The 20,324-nt window shown below is 41.3% G+C and overlaps 1 protein-coding gene across 3 annotated transcripts in view; it reads left to right on the forward strand.

The window, feature by feature from the left end:
- The window catches only part of CEP112 (centrosomal protein 112), a 308,982-nt gene that overhangs the window by 225,369 nt on the left and 63,289 nt on the right, over window positions 1–20,324 (forward strand). The gene's annotated exons all lie outside the window — the stretch shown is intronic.

The raw sequence follows: 20,324 nt of genomic DNA on the forward strand, positions 1-20,324 counted from the left end.
CAACAAATATAAACTTATTAGTATTTCAATGGGAAGTGTGGGCCTACCTTTGGCTGATGAGATAAGATTGTTGTTGTGTGCTTTCAAGCCGTTTCAGACTTAGGTTGACCCCGAGCGAGGGCTGGGTAAATGACCTTGGAGGGCCATATCCGGCTCTTGGACCTTAGTTTGAGGACCCCTGCTCTAGATTATATGGCAGTATAGAAAGGGCCTAAGTCATGATAGATCACTTTCGGGTTTGATTTTTTTTTTTATAGCGGCAAATACTCCTTCATGAGGCAATAGGCACAGAAAGAAGAGGATGAACTCCTTTACACAGCACAAGCCCAGGGCCCTTCCACAAAGCCATATGACCTAGAATATCAAGGCAAAAAAATCCCGGAGTTAACCAAGTCCACACTGCCATATATTCCAGTCAAAGCAGAAAATGTTGGATTTTATTCAGCTGTATGGAAGGGACCCAGGTAGCAGTAGTGAGCTTCCATGCTCAGAGCCATTATGTCACTATGAATCTCTACTGCTGGGACAGGTGTGAGAACAGTGTGAGCAGGCATTGCTTATTTATGTTTTATTTTTGTCTTGACATTGTGGGAAGAGGATGCTGGATGACAGGGATCATTGTTCTGCTCCAGCAGGACTCTTTGATATTCTTCAGATCTTCTGGGAAATTAATAATCTATTGTACTGTAATGATTGTAATAGACAAAAAAAAACAATAGTTTCGATTTGAAAAACAAAATTTCTTAGCTGGGACAGCAACATGGGCAAAAAAATTGCTCAAGATAACCTGTGCTATAGAGAGTCTCTGCACATTATATGGAAAGTTGTTTCTTTGAAGCTGCCGAATGCTTTTCTCCTAGAATTTTAGCCTATAGATTTGCATGCCCTTGTAAGACAAGGCCCATATCTGTAAACTCTTCAATCTTTCCTTCCTCTGACTTTTGGCCAAACTTCTGGGAGAAATGGAGATCTAGCTTTCCCATGACTAACTGTCATTATATATTATAGTCCACCATAACAGAGACACCTTAAAACCAGAGTTTAATAACATTTATATACTTGCAAAAACTATGTTATACTATGAACAAGGACTGAAAAAGGTTAATCCCCCCCCCCCCCCCAGGTCAAGTGATGGGAGAAAGTTTGGTTATAAAATAAACAATTTAATTTCAACTAAATGTAAAAAGTTAGAATACAAATTTAGAATCATAATATAGCAAGAATATATTTCATGAACTATAAGCACAGACCCCATGTCACTTCTTCTCTAAGCATGTATCTGCTTAATATAGAAATATTCCTCTGTAAGGATTTCAAAAGGTTAGTCCCCCATGTGTTACTGTTAGTAAGTGATATCTAATCTAATAATCAGTTCTTTTGTACCATGAACGACAAGTTTGGGCTATTGTCAACCCAGATCTTCTTTTAATCCCACTTGGCAAGAGTTCCTTTTCAGTATGTGTCCCTTGGCTGGCCTACTTTGTGAATATGCTTACACAAGTACCACCTTTCGTGTCGTTAGTATGCTCAGAAGTAGTGCCAGGTCTTCCCTCCATCTTCTTATCTTGTAAGTCAGAAGGGCAACTTCACAAACGTTTGTTCTGCATCCAGTAAACTACTACACCACCATCAGTCTTTCCACTCTTTGCCAAACTCTTGAGTCAGCAAGTCCTCAAGGGGTTGGCGCTTCCATCTGACTGTGTAGGTCAGGAAATGCTGGGTCACCAATTGCTGCTACACCATTCGAAGAAGAGTGTATGTGTATACTATCAGGGACTTTGCTCCTGCTTTGCTGTTATCTAGCTTCTGTCCCCCAGGGCCCTTACCTGTAGACCTTCATATCTTGGAAGGACCAGAATCCCAAGTCTGTGGATTAACTCTGGCATTTATCAATTACCTACCCTTTTGTCAGGTTCTGTGAGAAGGCAATGCAGGTTAAGTATTCCTTATCCAAAACGTTCAGGACCTGAAGTATTTTAGATTTTGATCCCCCCCCCCCCTGATTTTGGAATAACTGTATTTGCATATGTATACATAATAAAATACCCTGGTGACGGGATTCAAGTCTAAATACAAAATTTACTCATGCTTTTATGCACCTTGTACACATTGCCTAAAAGCAATTTTATACAATATTTAAAATTTTATGTATGAAACAAAGTTTACGTATATCAAACCATTTGAAAGCAAACATGTCACCTTTTGGTAAATTGCATGAGGATGGCTTGATTCAGCCTTGTAGCTGAGGACCACATGAACTTGCACAAAAGTTGTATCGGTTCAGCTGGTTCATCCTGTTCCAAGATAGGAATAGCTTGGCCCTTCCTAATATAAACTTGGCCTTGGTTAGCCATGCTTAGCCATACTTAATTGTTAAATTTACACTTATGATTCTTGTAATCAGCACATGTTATCTAGAAATCTAATTTCTACACTCAACTCAAACCTTGCAAAATGCATGATTTGTGAGGTCAACAGATTCAAGAAAAAAAGAGCAAATTATTTTGGAATCCCAATAAAGGAATCCATGTTAGTTGGTAAGATGCTGACAAAATAAAGTTAGATCATGTAGTACAATGCAAGACATTAACACTGCAGTAACGTGATTTTTAGCTGTGAACATGTTTTGATTGGATTTTAACTGTGAATTTTTAATACTGTTATGTTTAATTCTGTTTTAATATTTGCATATTTGTATATTTTAAATTGTGTGGACTTACTATTAATTGGAAGACGCTTTGAGTCTCCTTCGGGAAAGAAAAAGCAGGGTATAAATAATAATAATAACAACAACAACATAGAACTTTACTTCACAAACATACCAATAACAAAAATAATTATGTGTATGTACTCTGTACTTACACATGATATTGCCCTAGAAGGTCTTCAAAACTACTTTAAATCCAGTTGTGTCACATGTTTGATTGACGATACCGTTCCATAGTATAAGAGGTATACACTTTAATTTGCATTAATAACAAATTAAGAAAAGCCTGAACTGCTAGAATGAATTCCAGGATATTCATTTCCCTTTTGATATTTTGGCATACACCTCTTTTAAATGATGCCTCCTCTTCCTCAATTTGGTATACATCTTTCTGAAGAATTCAGCATAAATAGCTTGAGAGTGCTTGATTATATCCAGCTTTGCCATAACTTTGTTGTATTTCTTATGCATATAGACCAGGCAGGGGCAAACTTCAGTTCTCCGGGTGTTTTGGACTTCAACTCCCACAATTCCTAACAGCCAGTGGACTGTATTGTCGAAGGGTTTCATGGCTGGAATCACTGGGCTGTTTTAGGTTTTTTCGGGCTATATGGCCATGTTCTAGAGGCAGTCTCTCCTGACGTTTCGCCTGCATCTATGGCAAGCATCCTCAGAGTTAGTGAAGTCTGTTGGAACTAAGAAAATGGGTTCATACCTCTGAGGATGCTTGCCATAGATGCAGGCGAAACGTCAGGAGAGAATGCCTCTAGAACATGGCCATTTAGCCTGAAAAAACCTACAACAGCCCAGCCAGTGGGCTGTTCGGAATTGTCAGAGTTGAAGTCAGGGCTGTAACCAAAAAAATTTTTCGGAGGGGGGGGTTTGAAAATTTCAGGGGGGGTTGAAACCTGCCTCCTAGCTCACGCTAGGAGCACAGCAGCACAGCAAAGAGCACAGCAGGGGGCAGAGCAGCCTTCAATAGCCTGCATCTCCGCCCCTGTCAACCACCTCCACCAAGTCTGGCCTCCTTAATGAGAGCATTCAACACCACCACCACCACCCCCAACTTGGTTGCTTTGCTACATCGACTATTGCAGCAAGTAATGACAGTGTGAATAAATTGTCAATATTTGCTTGAGATAGTGCTTGCAGTTCTGGAGGGACTCTTAATTTTTTGCGTCTTATAGACTTAGCATGGGGATTTGGTTAACCAGTTATTCATGAGTAAACCAGGTGTTTTTTTAACCTGAAAATTTTCGGGGGGGGGGGGGGAGTTTGAACCCCTAACCCCTCCCCCCCCCCTCCTGGCTACAGGCCTGGTTGGAGTCCAAAACATTCCTGGTATAGACCAAATAACCACTGGAGGAAAAATACATGGTATCCATTCAGAGAAAGTGCCAGAACAGTCCTGTGGATCCCCAACATTAATTAGTTAATTCTTGCTTCTACATAACCAGAGTTGGATTCATCTGGTGCATTTCCTGGATCATTTCCTGGATCAGCCACTTTTATCCCAGTATTCAGCTCAGTCCTCATGAAGAGGACACTATTCTCAGAACCATTCTCTATGTCAGGAAAGCCAAATGCTTACTACCTGCTGCACTTTCTGCAGACTGGGAGTAGCTCTATATTCAGGAGCTTGTTTTAGAGTGGGCAAAACATATTCATTTCCTCTAGCCTTAGTAAAAATGTAGGTCTGTCCTTATAGAACTATATTTAGGTCCCTTGTGTTTTTCTTTCTAAAGTTAATATAATTCACGTCCTTTCAATTCCCTTGAGTGAAAACAGCAATTACTGGAGCCTATGCAATAATTTGGACCATATCAGCAGGTTCTAATTGTCTGCATACCTGGTAACACCCTTCACCGCTACTCTTTACCAAGCCGCTGCACTTAGCTCAGATCTGATATTATGTGTTTCCTCAGCTCCACTAGAATACCACACAGTAATTGACCACATTTGGTGAAAAGTCTGGAATCCAGAAAGAGGATACAGGGAAAAGGAAAGGTGATTGATGTTTCAAGATTATAGTGCGGTTTGTGTTGTCAATGTGAATGCACTATACTTTGTGAAAGTGTTGCCTTCCATTTCTTCATACTCCCATTTTATGCCCCTCTGACTGAGTCCTACCCAGTGCTTGCGAGCGGTTTACGATAATCCTAATTTGCAGCTGCAGTTTGGCACACACGTGAGTTTAGTGTTGCCAGCTCATTTTTACTAGAGATGTAAAACTTCATTGCTTTGGACAGATATAGTTTAACCTTCTATTTCTTAAATTAGTATCTTTAGCGTTCTGTCCACTGAGTGGGGAAGCTCCTTTGGTTTCTGAAGTCATACTTTTAAATACAAAGGGAACTGCAGTGCGTTATATACCATTTCCCTGCGTGGTCACTGCAATTTACACATATATGGTAATATCCGGCGCTCGCGCCGGCAGCAACGGAAAGTTCACGAGACTAAAATTCAGTTGGAGCAGCCCCTCCCGCCCCTCTCTCCCCTATAAATAGCCCTCCTGAGGGGCTGCGGCCAGTTCTTTCAATCCGCGCTAAAAAGGCAGCACAAGGAAAGTGAGAGGACTTTAAATATGACTACAACTTCTTTTAAAAAATGTATTTCGTGTCCGAATAAATATCCGGACAACGATGCACATCCACATTGTTTAGTCTGTCTGGGAGAAGAACACCTCTCCCAGCCTTGTGATATTTGCAGAGCCTTTACGCCGCAAACAAGAAAAAACAGAGAATTGCGGCTAAAAGCGGCGCTTTATGAGCAAGCTCTGCTCCCTCCAATGGAGGATACAATAGAGGAAACCGATCCTACCCTCAAGAAGAAAAAAGTAATAAAATTAAATAAGATTAAGGCCAGTAAGCCCTCTGAGAGAGGTGAAGTGCCTCAAAGTTCTCAAGTGAAAAAGCCACAAAACCCCTCTAAGGAGGGAGAAATGGCCTTATTGAACCAACCGCCGAGTAAAATGGCGGTTTCAGTTAACACGGAGGAGAAGAGTGAAGGGGCGACCCTTCAGTTACCTGCCGAGGCATGCCCGAAAATCATGGCGTCAACGGTCGCCTCCATATCGACGCCGGATCTGACTCATGGCCACATCGATACCGTGGCGTCGGTATCGGGAGCCCTCTCCTCACCAGTAAGGAACATGCAGGTGACTCCTAGACGCGCTCGTGACCGAGCGCCGTCTCGTAATGCGGAGAAAAATGGAGGACGCCGGCGTCGGAGCCGCTCGGCGCCGAAGATCGCAAGCTCCGCCTCTGACTCCTCCTCTAACTCCTCCCCTGTGAGGAAGCACAGCAAAAAAGGGAGGGCTCATGATAGCCCAGGGAGTAACTCCCATACATCCAGATGGATGAATACAAACTGTCAGCCCTCGTCCACTGAGGTGAATCAAGGAAACCAGGGCTGGAAGATTGGAAATCAGAACATCCCTTGCCAGCCATTACCTCCATTTATGTCCTATGGGGGTATTAACCAAGGGGGTCAACCCCAGCCTCCACTCCCTTTTATGAATCAAGGAGGCATGATTCAGCCCTCCCAAATGTTTTTGAACCAGGCAAGCATGATGCAAGGAGCACAGTTTCAACCACCACCTACCTTTATGAGCCAGGGAGGCTTCTGGCAGTTGGCACCAAATGGACAGATGTTTTATTGTGGGGCACCAATGCTTACGCAATGGCCCTCATCTAGTACCAATGTGAATAATGTGTCCACTACTGGACAAGCACAAAAAACGAAGACACATTCAACTAAGACTAAGAAAACTCATACTCTAGCCTCTGAGCCAGTGGTTTCGCAGGACCAGCTGTCACCACTAATAACTTCTGAGGTGCCACAAATGGATGAATTTCCATCTTCTGAAGAGGATGTGATTATTCAAGATAACTATGAAGAAACAGAGCAAGATGCTCTCAGTGAAGAGTACACAAAGTTCGCTTCGCTTATAAATAGAATGGTTCGCGCTCTTGATCTTCCAACTCCAAAACAACCAGAGTCAGTGGAAGATCCAATGTTCCCTGCTGAACAACAAGAATCTGTTAATTCAACAGCTCTTCCAGCACTACCTTACCTGCTAAAGCTTACTAAATCGACTGAAGGCTCTCCTTCATTGACTCCTGCAATTCCTAGAAAGGTGGACAATCTTTATAGGATTGATGTGGCATCAGCAAGCTGGATAGCTAGACCGCCTATTCCTAATACGGTCATAGCTGAGGTAGTTAATGGTCAGAAGGGCAAGAAACTGAATCCCACACCTTCTGATAAAGAAGGAAGGAAGGTGGATGCTATGGGTAAAAAGGCCCACATGGCAGCTGGACTCTTTACTAGGATGGCTCATTATGCCACTTATATGAGCGCTTACCAGACCCATTTGTGGAACAAAGTGATCCCATACATAGACCTCATTCCAGAAAACGAACAACGTTTTCCACGAGCATTTTATTCAGAGGCACTACTACTGGCGAAGTTCCAAAAGGACTTCGCCAAACATATGGCTGAAACTGCTGGGAAGATTTTCAGTAACGCTACTTCAATAAGAAGACATGCTTGGCTACGTGCATCAGCATTGTCGGAAGAAGGTCGATCCTTAGCAGAACACTTACCTTTGCACGAAGATGGTCTTTTTCATCCTACGACGGACGAAAAGCTGAAGCATAATCAGGAGATGAAAAAAACCATGCAAATATATGGCTTCCCACGACAGGGATTCTTTCAACAGAAACCTCGATGGCTGTCATCCCCATCGTATTTTAGAAGAAATTCTGGTAATTTTTATGGAGGCCAGCAGCGGCAACGTGCGCCTCTGAACACAAAACCTTACATTCCGCGAAAGCAAACTTATGGGCAAAGGAACAAGTTCCAGCCTTACCAGAATAAGCCCAACCGCCAGGGGGGAAGCAAGCAGCGTTTTTGACATTCTCCCCATGGGCAATGGGAAATCTGATTTGCCTGCTTTAGTTCCTTCTGTTTCGTTACAAAGTTGTACTTTTGATGTTTGTGAAAATCTGAACACTGTTAATTCGGAGTTACCTTATTTTGGGGCACGTTTAGCCCCCTTTTATGATGCATGGTCAAGTATTACAACTGACTCCTGGGTGCTTCAAATTGTTAGAATTGGTTATCTGATTGAGTTTAACAGTCTACCGCCTGTTGGTCAAATTAAGACCACTCCACCTTCTCCTGCACTGTTAGAGGAGATTAAGATTTTACTATCTAAGGGAGCAATAAGTCCAGTATCACCATCAGAATATGGACAATGCTTTTTCTCCCGATACTTTTTAATATCTAAAAAAGGAGGTGGTTTACGCCCAATATTGGATTTACGAGGGGTGAATAAGTTTATAAATTCTAAAAAGTTTCGCATGGTTTCACTTAAGACAATTCTTCCATTATTAAATAAAGATGTATGGTTTGCATCAGTAGATTTAAAGGACGCTTATTTTCATGTTTCCATTAATGAGCATCACCGCAAATATCTAGCCTTTATGGTCGGTGGTCAGGCATTCCATTTCAACGTCTTGCCGTTTGGTTTAGCAACTGCACCAAGAGTGTTTACAAAATGTATGTCCACGGTGGCGGCGTACCTCCGCACATCTGGAATAACGGTTTTTCCATACATTGACGATTGGCTGATTGTCTCGAATTCGAGAGAAAAACTCCTATCACATATCGACAAAACGTTGTTTCTCCTCCAGTCCTTAGGTCTAATAGTGAACTGGGAAAAGTCCAACCTCATTCCATCAAGACGAATGCAGTTCATCGGGGCACTCTTGGACTCGGAGACTCAGAAGGCATACCTGCCCGACGACCGTTTCAGGAGGCTACAGGGTCTCATACTTCAGACTACGAGACGAAACGTCGTAAGAGCCAGACAGATTCAAGTGATATTAGGACATATGGCGTCAACGACTGCAGTGACTCCTCATGCGAGACTGCATTTCAGGCCCCTTCAATCCTGGTTCCTGTCGGTTTTCGACCCGTTGTTACACAGATCCAGTATGCACCTGTCTTTGCCTGTGCAACAACGCAAACATCTGTTGTGGTGGACGGAACGCCGCAATGTGTGTGTTGGCCTTCCTTTTCATCAACCCAAACCTTCCAAAATCCTAACCACAGACTCTTCACTCACGGGGTGGGGAGCACATGTGGATGGGTTAACAACACAAGGGACATGGACTTCTATGGAAGCCACATACCATATAAATCTGTTAGAGCTACTGGCAGTGGAAAAGGCACTGAAGTCCTTCGAACCAATTCTAAAACATCAAACAGTTCAGTTAGTTACAGACAATACAACAGTAATGTATTATGTAAACAAGCAAGGAGGAACCCACTCAAAGGGACTATTGGAAATAACACTCAGGGTGTGGAATTGGTGCATAGACAGGGACATTCACCTTTTAGCGATACATCTGCCAGGGGAACAGAATGTGCTAGCAGACTTCTTAAGCAGAAACCCCCTCACCTGCCACGAGTGGACTCTGAACAGGCAGGTTGCAGCTCTGCTATTTCAGGCTTGGGGCAAACCAGAGTTAGATCTCTTTGCTTCAGTCCACAACACGCAATGTCATCTGTTCTGCGCCCGGAACTATCGAAATTCGACGCCCAATTGCCTGGGCGACGCATTTCTGCTGCATTGGGGAGAGTGGAAGGTTTATGCGTTCCCCCCGTTTCCCCTCATACATCGGGTGGTGTCGAAACTAGCCCAAGACCAGGCTCAAGGGATCCTAGTCACTCCGTGGTGGCCCAGACAGCCATGGTTCTCCCTAGTACTGGAAATGTCCCGAAGGATATTCAAACCACTTCCTCAGAGGGAAGACTTACTGACGGAGAAGGACGGCCGGGTGCTATACCCGGATGTCCAGAAATTGAGGTTAACAGCTTGGCGTATATTTCCAGCCCAGTAAAACTAATTATAGAAGCAGCCCAGAGACAATCCACGAGAAGATCATACATTTATAAGTGGTCGAGGTTTTCGAAGTTTGCTCTGAATGAAGGGGTGGATCCCGTTAAAGCTCCAACTTCCCTAGTATTGGACTTTTTGGCACATTTGGTTAATTTGGGTTTATCCTGGTCATCTTTGAAATGTTATTTAGCAGCACTGTCCTGGTTTAGGAGGAAAGCCGGCTTGCCGTCATGTTTTAGTGACCCGATGGTATCCCTATTCATGAAGGGTTTGAAGAATCTGAGGCCTCCAGTAGCACCGATAGCTCCTTCGTGGAGTTTAGAGATAGTACTCTCGGCCTTGGTCAAAGCCCCATTTGAACCATTGGCGACGGTGGACATAGCATATTTGACATGGAAGACAGCCTTTTTGGTTGCTGTAACATCGGCACGTAGGGCGGGGGAGTTGTGTGCCCTTAGGTGCGATGAGCCTTATTTGAGAATACACAGAGATAAGGTGGTTCTAAGACCTGATATATCTTTTCTGCCAAAGGCGACAAGCAGGTTCCATATGTCGCAGGAAATTATATTACCAGCCTTTTTTCAGGACCCAACCTCTTCTTTAGAGAAGAAATTGCATCTATTGGATGTACGTAGGGCTCTTATGTATTATATGGATAGGACCAAAGGTTGCAGAAAATCTACTAGGTTATTTTTGAAATATAGAGAGGATTCTGTAGGACTTCCAGTTTCCTCACAGAGGTTTTCTTCCTGGATTATCTCGACGATAAAACTAGCTTATCAATTGTGTAGGAAAGACTTACCTTTGCAGGTTAAAGCGCATTCTACGAGGGCGATGGCCACTTCGACGGCGTTTCTGAAGGGCGTTCCGCTTGAAACTATCTGTAGAGCAGCCACTTGGTCCAGACCAACGACTTTCGTGAAACACTACAAGTTGGATGTGCAGTCAAAGGCGGATGCAGCTTTTGGTAGAGCGGTGCTTTTTTCGGCTGTGGCATGACGCCCTCCGTCCGGGTTACAGGTTAGCAGCTCGCTAGTCTACCATATATGTGTAAATTGCAGTGACCACGCAGGGAAAATATGGGTTGCTTACCTGTAAACATAGTTTCCCTAGTGGTCACCTGCAAATTTACACAACCCGCCCTTCCTCCCCTCTTAATTACTTGTCATGCCCAGCTCTTCTGTATGCAATTTTTAGCGACGGAAGAACTGGCCGCAGCCCCTCAGGAGGGCTATTTATAGGGGAGAGAGGGGCGGGAGGGGCTGCTCCAACTGAATTTTAGTCTCGTGAACTTTCCGTTGCTGCCGGCGCGAGCGCCGGATATTACCATATATGTGTAAATTTGCAGGTGACCACTAGGGAAACTATGTTTACAGGTAAGCAACCCATATTTCCAAGCTATCTTGCATTGCCATTTGTCTCCCCGCTTGGTAAGAAAATACAGTTTGCTTGGTGGTATTAAATGGTTCTGAAAGGACTGAAATTCCCTACTTTTCTGTGCTGTTCTAATGAAAGAAGGCTGATACGTAACGGTACAAATGAAAAACGGGTGGTGGTGCTTTAGAACTTGATCTGTTTTCTGTTATTTTAATGCTTTTGCATTTAAAAAATGTCATCTATATCTCAAAAGTATTTGAAACTATATATAAAAAGTAAGAGAAAATTAAAAGAGCCTGCCTCACCAAAAATGTGCCAAGCAGGCTTGGCAATAACTCACTTAAAATTGACCGAGGGCTTTTCAAACACAAACCAGCCGAATACTAGCTGTAGAATCTTTTCATTGCCTGCCTGAGAGAGCTGATCAGATTAATTGATAATTTGCTAGTGCTGTATGCTTAGTATATATGTAAGACTAGTAATTACATCATGGAGGCCAAAGGTGTTTGTAACTAAATCCTAAAACTTTGCTACCTGAATACATTATTATTAGCCAAAAAAAATTGTTCTCCTATTGCAGTAGTTTTCTGCTTGGCTCATTTTTAAAAGACTCTTTTTTTGTTGTTCCTTCCAATATTACTTCCCTAATTCGGACCAAAAATCTTAGATATTCTGCTAGAAAGAAGATATATCTAGTAGGAACATAGGAAAGTGTGTATCTGTGGTAGCTCCCAAACTCTGGAACACCTTTCCTATGCCGTTTCTACACAGCTGAATAAAATCCTACATTTTCTGCTTTGAACTGGAATATATGGCAGTGTAGACTCAGATAATCCAGTTCAAAGCAGATTTTGTGGGATTTTCTGCCTTGATATTCTAGTTATATGGCTGTGTGGAAGAGCCCCTGGCAAGCTTAGACTGGCACCCTCCTTGTAGTCCTTTTGCAGGCTGGTGAAGATGAGTGCTCAGAGGGAAAATAGTTCTTCATATTCTGTTGTTCATTTGTTCAGTCGCTTCCAACTCTTCGTGACCTGATGGACCAGCCCACGCCAGAGCTCCCTGTTGGCCGTCACCACCCCCCAGCTCCTTCAGAGACAAGCTTCAAGGATACCATCGACCCATCTTGCCCTTGGTCGGCCCCTCTTCCTTTTTCCTTGCATTTCCCCCAGCATAATTGTCTCCTCTAATTTTTCCTTTCTTCTCATTATGTGGCCAAAGTACTTCAGCTTTGTCTCTAGTATCCTTCCCTCCAATGAGCAGTCAGGCTTTATTTCCTGAAGTATGGACTGGTTGGATCTTCTGACGGTCCAAGGTACTCTCAGAACTTTCCTCCAACACCACAGTTCAAAAGCATCTATCTTCCTTTGCTCAGCCTTCCCTATGGTCCAGCTCTCACATCTGTAGGTTACTATGGGGAATACCATTGCTTTGACTGTGCAGATCTTGGTTGTCAGTGTGATGTCTCTACTCTTCACTATTTTATTGAGATTGGACATTGATCTCCTTCCAAGAAGTAAGCGTCTTCTGATTTCCTGGCTGCAGTCTGCATCTGCAGTAATCTTTGCACCTAGAAATACAAAGTCTGTCACGACCTCCATGTTTCCTACCTCTATTTGCCAGTTATCAGTCAATCTGGTTGCCATAATCTTGGGGTTTTTTTTATGTTTAACTGCAACCCAGCTTCTGCACTTTCTTCTTTCACATTGATTAGAAGGCTCCTCAGCTCCTCCTCGCTTTTGGCGATCTGCATATTTAAGGTTGTTAATGTTTCTTCCAGCAATTTTAACCCCAGCTTTGCATTTATCAAGCCCCACACATCACAGGATGTGTTCTGCATACAAGTTGAATAGGTTAGGTGAGAGTATACAACCCTGCCATACGCCTTTATATTCTATGTTGCCTGTATTTATTGTTCTCTTTTTAATGGCTATGGTTTTAACTGTATTTCATTGTATTGATAGCCTAATTATATTTTAAGTCTTGTGTGATGTAACTACCTTGTGATTCTCTATACTTCATCACACCAGGGAACGAATCCATTTTAAATCCATTTGCTGCCTCCTGCATAATTCTAGGGTTTGTAGTTTAAGGAGGTGCCTTTAACAGCCTTACTAAACTACAAACCCCATAATTCTACAGGAGGCCAAACCCGGATTTAAAGTGGATTCATTCTTTAGTGTGATGAGGTCCCAAGTTAATTGTATTCAAGCATTTTGTCAGTTTCTTTAGAATTGATCTCAGAGCAATTCTCACAACAAGATGTTGAGCAGATTCAGAGAGTAATAAATGTGTTAGACAGAAAAACTCAGAGAATTATGACAATGGGATGTTGAGTAGATTCAAAGAGTAATAAATGTATTCAACATAACAACTCAGAAAATGATGATAGCAAACCATGCCTTATGTCTCCATAATGATATTGATGGACTTTATCTACCATGTAATGTTGATGACCAAGCTTTATTACAAGTGAAATAACTTTTTGAAGAGGAGTGATTACATCAGAAAAGAAAACAAATATTAATAACTGTAAAGAGAGAGAAATGATTGAACTTTAAAGAAACAAAGAAGTATGTAGAGAAAATGAAGAAGTGATTTTAAGCCTGGCAAAACAAAGCACTACATAGTTAGTACATTAAAAGCACAGGAAAAAGCTGAGGAGTCAAACATCTGGAAATAGCTACAGAATGGGACATTATATTTGCTTCTTAAGAACTAGTAGATAAATAGTATGAAGGCAAATATTGAAAAATAGCCTTCAGAAAGTAAATCTTGTCTGTGTCAAGACAAAGATGAAAGTGTTGGCCGCCTTATCAGTTCATGCAGGCTGAATATAAGAAATGCCATGGTAAAGTGGCTCAAGTGAAACATTGGAATCTTTGCAAGAACAACAAAAAAGATTTACCATCTGCAAAGAGCGGGGGGAAATATAAATCTGAAAAAGTTGTTTCAGGTTTAAACCGGTAGGAAACAATACGCCAGATATAACTGTAGAATAGGAATAGGAGAATAGGAATACAGTGTTCGCTCACTTATCGCAGTGGTTCCGTTCCAGGACCCCCCGCAATAAGTGAAAATCCACAAAATAGGGGTATTCAAAGATAGTTGTAGTTCACCTACATCCAGAGAGCACTGTGGACTCAATCAATGATGGATGTGCTCCAAATTTGGCATGAATACTCAAGGAGAGAGGGAGCCAAAGGCCAGCCAAGGAGGAAGTCCCAGAAGACAAAATTCTCCAGAAAAAATTGGACCTAAGGCCCAAAGCAAGCCCGCTTCCAGCTGCTTCCAACCAGTGCTGCTGCTGCTGCCACCGCCAAGTTCACCGCCAAGGGAAGGCATGCTACAATCGAGAGAGAGCAGAGTCTGCCTTCCATTGGCTGGCTCCGCCACTGGCAGGAACTTCTTCCACCACCGAGGGGGCTGCTGGAAAGAAGAAGCCCCCTCTGGGACCATGGCAGAGGAAGGAAGGCAAGGAGGGAGGGAAGGTGAGGAGGAGGATGGCTGTGAGGGCACAGGGAAAACCGTGAAACAGTGAGTTCGCGGTAAATGAACCGCGAAGCGGCAAGGGAATACTGTATTTGCATTATAGATATGACAGTCCTTGGGGAGAGTGGAAGCCAGACAAAGAGAAGGAAAGGATGGTGGAGATACTGAGGAAGACATGGGGGAGGAAGCACATCAGAATCATGATGGAAAATTTATTTCTATCTCGCTCTTTTGCTGCATCTGGAATTCTAGGTGGTTTAGACATTTGAAACCTACCCATTTTTTAAAAGCTTATTTCATTGATAATATGCTATATAATATGTATGTTTCTGACTTGATGTGCAGTGTGTGAATGAGATGATCCGATTGGGTTATTGGCTTTCCACATGTTTGTAGTTCTTATTTTATACTTGTGGCACAATGTACCAGTCTGGATTAAGGTGTTAGTCACGGTTTCATATCATCTGTGGGATCTACTTTTTGTGTGTGTTTTGAAAAATAAAACACTTTAAAATGCATGCCTTACCTGTTAGCAGTGCATACTAATCATAAACTTGGGCATAAAAATAGCACAGCAGAATTTAAATTGGAGAGAAAAGAAAGTGAATAAGCATCACCACATTATAAAAATAAACACAGAAAAAAGGTTTGGCAAAGCTCTCTGGGGAGCATATTCCATTACTGTGGTACTCCAACTGACCCACACACATATATACAAACAGTTGTCCTTCCGAATTAACTTTAGCAAGTTTGATTATTCACTTATTTAATTAAAAATGTTCTGTCTAGAAATCTATAGGTCAACTTCCTCCATACTGGAAGGCCTAGAGAAAACACCTCACTAGGGCCCTTTCTACACTGCCATATAAACTATTGTCAAAGCAGATAATCCACATTATCTGTTTTAAACTGAATTATATGAGTCTACACTGCCATATCATCCAGTTCAAAGCAGATAATCTGAATTTTATTTGACAGTGCAGAAGGAGCCTAGGACTCTCAATTTTGTTCTGTGTTTCTAGCAGAAGTCAACCTTAGAGGCATACTGAAAGAACCCAAAATGCCCAGAGAGGAGTTCTCTCAGGTGAAAAAAATAGCAATTTCTTTATGGTTTTTCACTTTCACTAAAGTTTTGTGCTCATAACCACAGAGAACATGGAGAGACAACTGTACGTGTGAGTGTGTGTACAAGCATACATATGTATATGGAATCACTTTAGCTTTATAGCAAAAAAATTAAAGAGATCCATCTATTTTGAGTTAGCAAGAGATAATTTCTGCACTGAAAAGTGAAAAACAAATTGAAGGAAAGAGGAAATCACTGCTTGGCCATAGAAACCAATTGGATGATCTTCAGCAAGTCACACCTTTCCAGGCTTGGGGGAAGATGTCAAACTTCCTCTAAATCTTGCAAATATATATATTTAGGATAGAGTCCCCATAAGCTGGAACTGACTTGAAGGCACAGTATAATAGTAACTTCCATAGTCTGTTTATACCATTGGATTATCTTCTCTTAAGCAATTTGATTTTGAAAAGTTGTGTGATGACTGTCCCACTTTATTGAGGTCAGTTTCTGTGACTTGACTTGGCTAGCCTGCATCATTTTAAGTCAGTTTGAAGACATAATATTTAAACAGTTTTGAGTACTTTTCTCATCCTAAGACACATATTGAAATTTTAGACCATGTTGATTCAAGCCAACTTTTGTTCAAAAAGCAACAAGGGAGGCTCGTAGACTAATACAGTTGATTGAAGGTTACCTGGAAAAATATGATTATTTTTCTTCTTCTTTCATGTGCGTGAAATACAAAGAACATTATTTTTACCAGATGATGCTGCATTTTATGATACAGAAGGACTTCTTTTTTCCCCTGGTGTTAGTGTCGACCAAAATAGTACATTTTTATTTAATAGTATACATTTTAAATATACCTCAGTTAACAAGATATTTGTGGTCCTGGATATCTTTCACAGAAATGTTAGCACCACACAAAGAAGTATCATGGAAAGAAGAGACGGAAGTTCCTGAACCTCAAAAAAAGAAAAACAGAATCCTATTGCACTAGTTTTCAAACTTTCTGTATCTGAGGAAGGAAAGTCATGATACTTTGATGATAGCATCTGCATTTTTGCTTTGAAATGATGTAAGATTGAATTAGAATAAAAGGCCACCTGTGTACATGGCCATGAACTAATTAGGAACAAAGACTATATCAAAAGGCAACAAACCTTGGCTTCTCAATTTGAAGTTACAAAGCACAATTTCTCATTGGGAAATGCAGATTTAATCAATTGAACTGGATGATATGGCAGTGTAGACTCATATAATCCAGTTTAAAGTAGTTAATCTGCATTCTTAAACTGGATTATATGGCAATGTAGATCTAGTCTATGAGGCCTCAGTTCACTATGAGAAAAAAGTGCAAGTGATCTCAAGGAAAGTGTCTGTAGGCCTAGTAATAATCCAGTAACTGTGAAATATTGAAACTAAATATTATTTGGCCACATTAAACATTAGAAATTGGGGGACTGTTTCATTATAAATCATAGTTGGGGTATCATTCATTAACTCATTGATAAAACGTTGGTTTGGATGCATACTCTGGGATTTACCAGAAATAATTTGAAGGTTTTCATTTTTCTTCTTAGAGGACAACATTTGTCTACTGGCTCCTTCCCGAAGTTTATTTTTGAGAGAGTGGTGGTCCTTGTAAAATTGCCTAACTCTAATCTGGAATGTTTTTCTCCTCTATTGTTAGTCCTGGATGTGGAGTGTCAGGTTGGGGAAGGTTGTCAAGAAGCATGACATCTCATCTTATAGACATGTCAGTTTGGATGGTCACTCCTCTGTATCCCTCTTTTTACCCCCACCAACCAGGTATACTTCATTCCTCAATATACCACAAGCACAGGTGTCAGTGGGCCAGTCTCGGCAACAGAGGAGTCTTGTTAAAATTGTTTGAGAATCAATTGTTTCTTTAAAAAAAAGTTGAGCAAAACTTAATCAATAGAGGGAACGCTATTGAAAAGAGTGACAATGCAATGCCCCCCAAGACCCAATTTGCTTCCACACAGGCCCCAATGGAGAGAGACATCTGCTTTTGGGTCTAAATCTGAAGTCCATTGCTTGCGGACCTTGATCTCCTTCTAAAGAAACAGCTCATTACCCTCACCTTTTTCCTTTCTATTCCAAAACTCATTGTTTTCCTATTTTAACATTATTTTTTGTCTTCCTGTTATGTTTCAAAAATCTATGTTTTTTTCTCCTGTCTTCTCCCTGAAGTCTTCCCATTGAAATCACATAAATTAGCTTGAGTAATGTATTAACTTGAGAAGGGGGGAGGGTTATAATCTGATGGAATCACTAGAAATTGAGTCAATTTTTACATCAGGTGAATTAATTCCAAGGTTTGCTAATCACTTCGTGCATCATAGATACCAATTATCAGGCAGATCAGATAGAAATTACGGTCAAAATGAAAGTGAATATATCTGAATTGATTTGTTATTATATTATATTTGCAATAAAAAGTTAAGGGAATTGAGTAATTTTCTCACCACCAGCCTGTGGTAATGATATCATGGGGTTCTTTATTCATTTGCAAAGCATAGGAAAACTTGAATACAATCGACCTTCTGTATCCATGGATTCAACCAACCCAGTGCTTGAAAATATCCCCTCCGCCAAAAAAAAAAGTTCCAAAAAGCAATGCTCGATTTTGCCATTTTATATAGGGGACACAATTTTATTACATCCTTGCATATACTGGTAACAAGACTTGAGCATAGATTTTGGTATCCACAGTAGCATCTGGAACCAAACCACAACAGATACCAAAGTCCTACTGTATATATGTATATATTGGAATAATCGTCCCCCTGGGGAGAGAGGGCAGTTATACATGAAGTATTATTATTTGAAACACAACAAGATTAGTACACAGCTAACTCACTATGCTGGTTGTTGTATTGGATCACACGTCAGACACTTCCCAAGTGTTTAGGGCTATGTGATGTATCGGCAAATAATGCGTGCAGATCCTAGCGCTGACAGATGATAATTTTGTCAGAGCTGACTATGTTTAAGTATAGGCCGAGGTCTTTAGGCACTGCACCCAGTGTTCCAATCACCACTAGGATCACCTTGACTGGCTTGTATCAGAGACTTTGCAGTTCAATCTTTAAATCCTCGTATTGTGTCAACTTTTCCAGTTGTTTCTCTTCAATCTTGCTGTTGCCTGGGATTGCAACATTGATTATCCATACTTAGTTTTTTAACATGATTGTGAGATCAGGAATATTGTGCTCCAAAAGTCTGTCTGTCTGAATTCAGAAGTCCCAGAGTAATTTGACGTGTTCATTTTCTGTAACTTTTTCAGGCTTGTGATCCCACCAGTTCTTTGTTGCAGGCAGATGTATTTGTGGCACAAGTTCCAATGAATCATCTGAGCAACGGTGTTATGAATCTGCTTGTAATCTGTCTGCGGGATCTTCTTGCAGCAGTTGAGGATGTGATCTATTGTTTCATCTGCTTCCTTGCAGAGTCTACACTTGGGATCTGTCGTCAACTTTTTGATGGCATTGGTTCTAATGGTTTGTTCTTGGGCTGCCAGAATCAGGCCCTCCGTCTCCTTTTTCAAAGTTCCATTTGTGAGTCACATCCATTTTTTACTTTGTCAATTTTGTTCCCGATTTTTCCCAGGAACTGTCCATGGAGAGCCTTCTTTTGCCAGTTTTCTCTTCTGCTCTGCCTTTTTTTTTTTTTTTACGGTATTCCCTCTTTGTCTTTTGCACTTGAAGCAGTTTACTGCTATTGACTTCCATCAGTGTTGGTTCTTGACTGCCTTTCACATCATCTGCCAGTGCGTGTTTCTCTTCTACTACCGTTTGTTTCACTTGCAGAAGCCCTCTGCCTCCTGATTTTCTGGGCAGGTAAAGTCTGTCGACATCATCATCATCATCATCATCATCATCATCATCATTTCACCATAATATTATAATTGTTGGTAAGGCATTCTAGGTGCTCATGTTTTATCAGGTCAAGACTGGCTAGTCTTGAATCCAAATTCTTTCTCAGACCTGTCACTCTATATGTCTACCTCACTGACTATAAATATAATTTCATACTTGATTTCTTATTAGTAATTATACCTTGTCTTTTCTCAAGAGCTATACTTAAATGCTAACATCTCTAAATTGGGTTTATTGGTATTAAAAGGAGCGTATTTATCAAATAAAATGTGAGAGTTTTTGCTTTCACTTCCAGTGCCCTAATGGACAAATCCTTCATACTCTTTTCTTCCTGTGATAATATTTTGTTTCACATTCCGCAGCTGGGTCGTAATCCCATCACTGGCAAATATAGCAGGTCTGCCTTCTTTATTGGGACACCAATTTGATTATCTTTCTACTGGATTAGCTGAGGTGCGTTTTATTGAAAATGAGCCAAGATATCTCACAGTACACTTTCCTGTGTTCAGTCTTTTGCACCTTACCGGGATGCAGGACAAGCTGTGAGGCATCAGGAATCAAGAGAGAAAGTTCATCATCAATGCTGGCAATAACACCAACCAGGCAATTCTGAAGACTGCCCTTATGGGATCTGGACACAGGATTAGACATTTAGATTCTTACCTGGCACCCTTTTGATTAAGATTTTTGTTGTTGTTATTGGGCTTCATGGATCAGAAATCAAACCCAAAAGCTGGCAGTGTTTAAATATGTGTGTGTGTGGGAGGGGGGCACAGCCTTAGCATGTGTGCTTTGAGACTGATAACAAACTCTTCAGTTCAGGCTTTAATAACCAGAGGCGAGCTGGGAAACTTCAAAAGGTTGCAT

This window comes from Anolis sagrei, chromosome 2, assembly GCF_037176765.1.
Source record: "Anolis sagrei isolate rAnoSag1 chromosome 2, rAnoSag1.mat, whole genome shotgun sequence".
Classification (NCBI taxonomy): domain Eukaryota; kingdom Metazoa; phylum Chordata; class Lepidosauria; order Squamata; family Dactyloidae; genus Anolis; species Anolis sagrei.